At 38.2% G+C, this 8063-nt stretch overlaps 1 long non-coding RNA gene across 2 annotated transcripts; it reads left to right on the forward strand.

Moving 5' to 3' along the window:
* Positions 1-221: 221 nt before the first annotated feature.
* On the forward strand, positions 222-3965 carry LOC120619081 (uncharacterized). Of its 2 annotated transcripts, none has more exons than XR_005657350.1 (3): positions 222-376; positions 3083-3212; positions 3486-3965. It is a non-coding gene; the product is annotated as an uncharacterized LOC120619081 (long non-coding RNA). The 2 variants fall into 2 exon arrangements; XR_005657351.1 differs by lacking the exon at positions 222-376 and adding an exon at positions 1253-1430.
* Positions 3966-8063: the final 4098 nt, after the last annotated feature.

Consider the following 8063-nt stretch of genomic DNA (forward strand, 5'->3'; position numbering starts at 1 on the left):
AGTTGCTGGATCATGGAGTTGCCCACTGCTGATAAAGATGCCACTATAAATAAAAAAAAAAGTCTTCTATCTCCTTCTCACCTTCCCAATCACCTACCACTTCTTCCCATTAGAAGAACCTGCCTGGAAGCCACCTGGAAAAGGAGTCTGAGAAATTGTTTTTGGGTAGGAGGTAACCCTGAGAAGGTCAGGAAGGTCAGAAGGGGAAGCAATGACTGACAATAACCCCCCAAGAAAGACTGAAAGTGAGGAGGGCTGAGGTTTCAGATGAGCCCCCATGCCTGCCTGACATCTTGATTGCAGCCTCATGAAAGACTTTTAAGAAGAGAACCCAGCTAAGCCATGCCCAGACTCCTGACCTACAGTCCATCAGGAGGTAAGAAATGTGTGTTGCTTTAAGCTGCTAATTTTTTTGGTAATCTGTTACAAAGCAATAGATGACTAATATAGTGAGTGATTAATACTGCAGGGTGGAAGAAGCCCAGGAAAGCTTATTAGAGAATGTTTGGAATAAAAAATAATGCTTCAATAGGTAACAGAGGGAGTAAGAATGTTGCAAGTAGAGAGAACAGCAAATACAAATGCTTGGAGGTATGAAGCTGCATGGTGTGCTAAAGGATCTACAAGCCATTTAGTACTGCTAGATTGCAAAATGTTGGGATATGTGGCAAAAGACAAAGCCAAGAAGTCAGGAAAGGTAGACCACTGGTTCTCCAAGTGCATTTAGAAACAACCAGGGAACTTTAAAATTACCCATGCCTTGCTGCTTTGACACAGGGATTTTAAAAAGTTTTCCAGGTGGCGGGGGGAACCTAGAGTGAAATGAGTGAGGTACATGCCTTGGGTATAAAATTTAAGGTGACACCAAAACATTCAATAATCAAAATAAGTAATATTTTAATGCAATATTTAAAAAATGAAAATCGATGCAAAAACGTCATGATGAACAAAACATTTTAAGAATTAAATAAAGACAGAATCCTCAGGTGACTCTAATGTGCAGCTGGCCTTGAGAACCACTTCTCTAGACCTTGAAGGAACTTGTGTATCTTTCTATGGATCACAGGATTTGTACTGGGCAAAGGGACCAAGTTTGGGCCTCAAGCAGCAAGGAGATCTGATAAGATATATGATTTTAGAAAATCCCTTTGGCTGTTTAATGGTAACCAGGTGGAACATGGGTAGGTATGGCAAGATTACAAAACCAGAGACAGACTAGCTGGAAAGATACTGCATACATTCTACTGGAAAGTGATTGAATATAAACTAAAATCACTAAACAATAACAAGGAGTTAGAGGAGAGGAAGGATGAGTCAGCGGTGTGCTGGAGCTGGCTGAACTGGCTTGCAAGAGCGGATCGTGTATATCTCTTCCTCACCTTCATGTTAACAGACGTCATATTGGCAGTTTGAAATCAGTATGGGTGAAGGTATGTACACCAGAGAAATTGGTGAACACTACAAATCAGAGTCGGTAGTTTTTTTATTTGTTTTGGGGTAGAATCAGTCGTTAAACATTGACCAGTAAACCCATGGCTGAGAGACATGTTTATGAAAACTAGAAAGGATTTGATGATGAGTTAGACATGGAAGGTAGAGAGAAAGAAGGACTGAAGTGACTCACAAGATGACTATATGGCTCCAGAAACTAAATTATGAACTCTAAGAAGGAGTTTGTCCAGGTTAATTGTTAGTTGCAAAGAGCAGTATACAGAGAGGCATCTAAGGAATGTTTCTTTGGTGACTTTTATTATATGTAGTTCAAAGCAGCTCTGAGGAGGCATAGGCCCTGAAAGGTTTAGGGTATGCCTAGAGGACATGGAAAGACAAGCTGATTAAGAAGGAATTCTCATTTCTTCTTTCTCATCCTTTGGTCTGTGATCTTTAGGATTTTGCATCTGGGGAGGAGCCATGAACATCACTAGCATGGAACTTGTGTTCCCTCAGGCACCATAGTAGCAATTGCAGGATTAATATGATCTAGTTAACTGGAACTAGGCTCAGAGTGTTGATTTTAGGGTCTGGTCTGCCAAGACGTTGTTGGCCAACGAGGACAATTTGTTAAACATCTTAGTGCCTCATTTTCTTTATCTGTAAGATGAACTTACTAGTCCTTCCTATCTTATGGTGTGATTATGAAGATAAAATGAAATAATAGCTGTTAAGTTTCCTCTAAAAATTTAAAGAACTCTTCAAATACAATATATGATCCCATAATTGTGAAAGTCATCATGCTAATAGCATTATGCCAATCATCTATTAATTTTCAAAGACTTGGATGGACCACTATGAAGTCATTGAATCCAAGCAGGCTCCTAGAAGGATTTCGAAAGCTAGTTAAGTTTAAATTCTATGATGGCAACTAACTAAAATTTTGGTTTATTTTTCACTTCTTTCAGAGTTTAAGAAACTATTATTCTCCACCAAAGAGAAAAAAATTTAATTGGTTTCATGATAAGAAATTTCAGCTTAGTTTGCCTACTTGCATTTGAGTTCAAAATTTCTCTAGATATATTATCATTTAAACTGGAGGGAAACAATCTTCCTTAACTAGAGCATGGGCCATGACCTTCCCTACATGATGGGCAGCTAATCCACTTAGAACCAGTGACTTGCTTTGTATAATTTATAAGACCCCATGAAAAGACAGGCCTCCATAGATTAATATTTCAGCTGCCTTCCCTTCCATTTCATCTTCTGGATGTGGCAGTAACAATCACTTCAGTCATTCCTGAACTTAATCGATATCAAACATTTAGAGCTTAATCTGCATTCAGTGAAGGTTCAGCTCATTCGAGGGAAGTTCTTATAAGGTTTCAAATACATAGATAATTTACCTTTAACACCCCTTATCTCAACCTGGCTGTGGTAGTTTAAAAAAAAGCTTTAGATTCTTTGACACTCCTCTCATTTAGAGATGGGAATCTGGGTACCCTCCCCTTGAATCTAGGCAGGCTTGTTTTGTCCAATAGAGTATGATGGAAGTATATTACGTATATGACTTCTGAGGCTTAGTCATCAAATTCCATACAGCTTTTTCTATGTCTCTTAAAATCTTTATTTTCTAAATACTCTCTCTCAGGACACTCCCTTTCAGAACCTAGCTGTCATTCTGAGGGAAGCCTAAGCCACAAGAAGAGGCCATATGTAGATGCTTTGGTCAACCATCCCAGAGAATCTCAACTTTTGAATCATCTCAGCCCAGGCACCAGGTATGTAAGTTAAGAAGTTTCTAGATTATTCCAGACCCCAGCCATGAATTCACCCAGCCATTCAAGACTTCTTACCTGAGGCACATTGTGGAACAGGGACATTATAGAGAAGGGACAAGCCATCCCTGCTGTGCCATTTGAAATCCTAACCTGCAGAATTCATAAGCACAACAAAATGGTTGTTTATGTCACAAAGTTTGGGGTGGTTTGTTACATAGCAATAGATAATTGGAACACTGGCTGCCTAGACTAATATTTCTTTCCTTTTCTTAGGTCCATAAGAAATTACTGGCTTGGTCAAGAGGATAAATTTCTTCAAAATGAATGACTTGTTCTATACTTCTGGCTAAAGTACTAAACAACGTTCTCTGTGGGAATTCTAGATTATTCTTTCCTGTGTGTTGACCTCTTGGTAGAAAGACCAGTTCTTGGTGTTGAATTTCCTTTCTCTGTCCTATTTTTACAGGTTTTTGATGATTCACTCACTAATTCATTTATTTATCCAATAAATATTTATCAAGCCCCTTTTATATAGCAGATACTCTTCTAGAAGTTCAGGTTATGATGGTGAGCAAAACATACATAATCTCAGCCTTTCTGGAGATGGAGTCTAGTGCAAGGGTCTTAATCTTTTTCATGTCACAGTCCCCTTTGACTCTCCAGGTGGGGAGGTCTATGGACCCTTTCTCAGAATAATGTTTAAAGCATATAAAACATAAAATACTTATAATTACAAAGGAAATTAATTATATTGCAGTAATTAGAAAATAATTAAAAACACATTTGTGATATAATAATATATGTGTTTCTTTATTAATGCATTAAATAACAAGATCTAGTTGTGAGTCTAATAAATTTTGAGGTAGGGATGAGTCAATAAAATATAGTGAGATACTTGAAAAAACTATATATTGCAAAAATATCTGTGATTTCTGTTGGTGACAAAGTCACAAGTACAGCTCATACTTTTATTGTTTACATTCTACATACCTAATAAAAGGAGAAGCTGAGTTTCAGTAAGATTTAGCAAAATAAACATGAGATATTTTCTTTCTCAAATCAATAGATCTGCTGTATTCTGTAGTCCATAGATCCCAGGTTAAGAATCCTTGGTTGGGGACATAGACAGACAACAACAAAATGACTATATATATATATATATGCATATATATGTGTGTATATATATGCATATATATGTGTGTATATATACATATATACATACATATATACATATATGTGTGTGTGTGTGTATATGTGTGTATCAAACCATGATGCCTCTTATGTGAATATATTAGTTTCCTGAGACTGCTATAACAAATTACCACAAGCTATGTGGTTCAAAACAATAGAAACTTATTCTTAGTTCTGGAGTCTAAAAGCCTAAAGTCAGCATCACTGGGACATGCTCCTTCTAGAGGATATAGGGGATAATCCCTTCATTGTTTCATCCTGCTTCTAGTGGCTGTTGGCACTACTTGCCTTGTGGCCACATCAGCTCTAATCTTTAAGGCCAGTATCTCCAAATATCTGTGTTCTACCTTCATATAGCCTTCTCTGCTGTGCATATATCAAATTTACCTCTGGCTCTCTCTTACAAGGGCACTTGTGATTCCATTTAAACCCCACTTAGACAATCCAAAATAAGCTCCATATTTTAACATCCTTAATTTAATCATATCTGCAAAGTCTCTGCCATATAAAGTACATTTACAAGCTCCAGAGATTATGATGTGGATGTTTTGAGGGGTCATTTTTACCCTACCACCATGACCAGGAGTACTGATCCACGCTGAGGGGGTGATGTGCCAGGGATGATTTTCCTGCAGAAGAAACTTTGGGCTGATAACTGAAGAAAGAATAAGAGTAACTACATGAAGGGTGTGGGCAAGGCAGGTGAGATTGTTTCAGATAGGGGGATTAACTCAGAAGCTGGAAGGTCTACACCACATTCTGGGTATGGAAGATAGATGATGTGTCCAGGGCCCAGAGAGGGCCTAAGTAGAGTGCTGAGAGATGCCCAGAAGAGGTTAGGGTGGGGGGCCACATAATGAAGCGTTTTATAGGATTTGCTTATAAGGATTTGCCTTATAGCAATAAGAAGACATTGGAGGGTGCTATAGGCTGAATATTTATGTCCTCCCAAAATTAATATGTTGAAATATTAACCTCAGTGTTATGGTATTAGGAGCTGAGGCCTTTAGTAGGTGATTAGATCATGAGTGTAGAGCCCTCATGAATGGGATTAGTGTTTTTATTAGAGACCAGAGAGAGCTCCTTCACCCTTTCCACCTTGTGAAGACACATCAAAAAGATGGCCATCAATGAACCAGGAAGCAGGCTCTCATCAGACACTAATCTGCCAGCATCTTGATCTTGAACTTCCCAGCTCCAGAACAGAGCGGAATAGATATATGTTGTTTACAAGCCATTCATTCTATGGCATTCTGTTATAGCAGTCCAAACAAACTAAGATAGCGAGTGTCATGTGTTTAGAGCTGGGGTTTTGAAAGATCACTCTGGTTTAAGTGAGACTAGATTATGGGGTAGAGCGTTGCAAAAATGAGTGGTAAAGGGAATCAGTTAGAAGGTGTGTCAGGGTCCCAGACAGAGATGACACACTACTTGGTCTAGGGGTGGAGGTAATAGAAGTGGGAAGTATTTGAGAACAGGTTAAAATATTGGACATGTTAGGGAATCCAGCGACTCAGCATACAGTATAGGTTTGGTGAACTGTAGAAAAACACAAACAGTGCAGTATGTGTAAGTATGAGTCTTGGTTTACAAATCTGGGTGCAAAAAGTAAAATGTATATTTTACTAAATTCAACTTAATATGCTCTGAGCTGGCAGGAATTCAATCTCAGTTACTACTAATTTCACATGCACCCTTCCAAATGCTATGTGAAGGGTTCAAGCACTTTCCATAGATGATATTTGAGGAAGGGTCCTGGGATATGTTTAGTGTTCAGTGGTCTCAGTGGTTACCACTGATTATACATATATATACATATACATATATATATATATACATGAGTGTGTGTATACATATATATACGTATTATATATTTATTTTATTTATGTATTATATACATTTTATATATGTGTATATATGTATATATAAATTATATATAAAACCAATTTATATGTATATATAAATTATATATAAAACCAAGATATATATATATAGATATAGATATAGATATATAGATATATAGATAGATAGATATCTATATCTATATCTATCTATCTATATATCTATATATCTGTATATCTATATCTATATCTATCTATATCTATCTATATCTATATCTATATCTATATCGATATCGATATCGATATAGATATAGATATAGATATAGATATAGATATAGATATAGATATAGATATAGATATCTTGGTTTTCGGTAGCCTATTTCCCTACAATTCCAAGGCAATATATGCCAACACTCACAGATAGTTCTTTGGTTCTTTTTTGGTAGGCAATTGTAGCCACCAGAAACTTTCAGATAGAGAAGCATTAGCTATTCTTCCTATAACCTCATCAATAGAATGAAAGTCTTTAAACAAAGACTTCCATGAACATTTATTAACTTTTTTTTAAAGGAAAGCACAAGAACAGTTCTTACAACTTGTAGACTTGGGAGCTCTGGGTCTCTGCCTGTTCAGGTGCTCCAACCACCACCTTGCTTGAAAGGTTCACTTGAGGCAAATCTCAAAACGCCAGAGGCAGGATTCTTGAATCATGTAATCAAATCTCTCCTGTTCGAGACTGGGTACAAGATCATTTAGAGCTTGAGTCTAGAGTTGCCTGTGGATGCGGGCTATAGGCCTTACTAGCTTCTTATGACTTGTTCATGCTTCCCTTTTGGTTCTCCCAGAAGCTGGGTAGTTCACTTAAGAGGTGAAGAAACCATCGGTAGGAGAATGGATAAGTAAGCCTCAGGAAGAAAGTCTAGCCAGTGAAAAGCATGTTGGCAAGCCAGTTACCACTGTGGGTTACTAGAGCTTAAATCTCCAAGAAAAATGCTTGGAGCCAGTGTAGAACAGAGGCCTCAGAGTTAGCCCATCTGAGGGGCAAGGAAGCTGGGGTATTTATACACCAACTCTGGTTAATTATTGACTGAAGGCTACTCAAAAGGAATTACTTTTGTGGCACTTTTGCCCAGCCAACAGGCAGAAAAGCGGGCTCCAGTGACAAGAGAAAGCCCATAGTCTATTCAATGCAGCTGCCAGCACTTGGCGGTAAACTGGTATGCCCAAAGTGTAAGGGTGAGGGAACACAGGTAGCATGTCAACAGCATTGGCTATAGGTAGAAAGAGAGCCCATTTCTGGCATTCCTCCTGCTAATCTAACAAGTCACTAATTCCACCGGTGAAAACCCATTAATGATACTCACTGTATACTAATTAGGAAAATCTTAAGTGCTGATTGAAACACTATTGACGGTATGCTTGAAGGAGCCGCCTCTGAAAGGTGGCTTTTCTGACCTAAAATCAGCTGAGAACTCTAAAATGGAAAGTCTCCAATAGGTGACTGATGGTCCCTAGAGTTGAAGCTTAAACTATTTCATACATAAAATCACAAGGTCTATGCTGAAATCATTTAGAATGAATTACAGACTTCATCACACTTGCCACCCCAGAACCCTTGGAAGGTTGGGAGGACCCAACCCTACTCAGTTGCCATGTGTGGGAACAAAGCTCAGGTCCTCTACTCTAGCAGGACCTGCAAGAACTCAGTCCTTTTCCTCAAGGAGTCTCAAACCATCTGTATCCTCCTCCCACTTAAAGGGATTTCACCTTCTTAAAATTCTTGAATTCCACATATTCTCCACTTCCTCACACCTACCCC

Source organism: Pteropus medius, unplaced genomic scaffold, assembly GCF_902729225.1.
Source record: "Pteropus medius unplaced genomic scaffold, Ma_sr-lr_union100, whole genome shotgun sequence".
NCBI lineage: Eukaryota > Metazoa > Chordata > Mammalia > Chiroptera > Pteropodidae > Pteropus > Pteropus medius.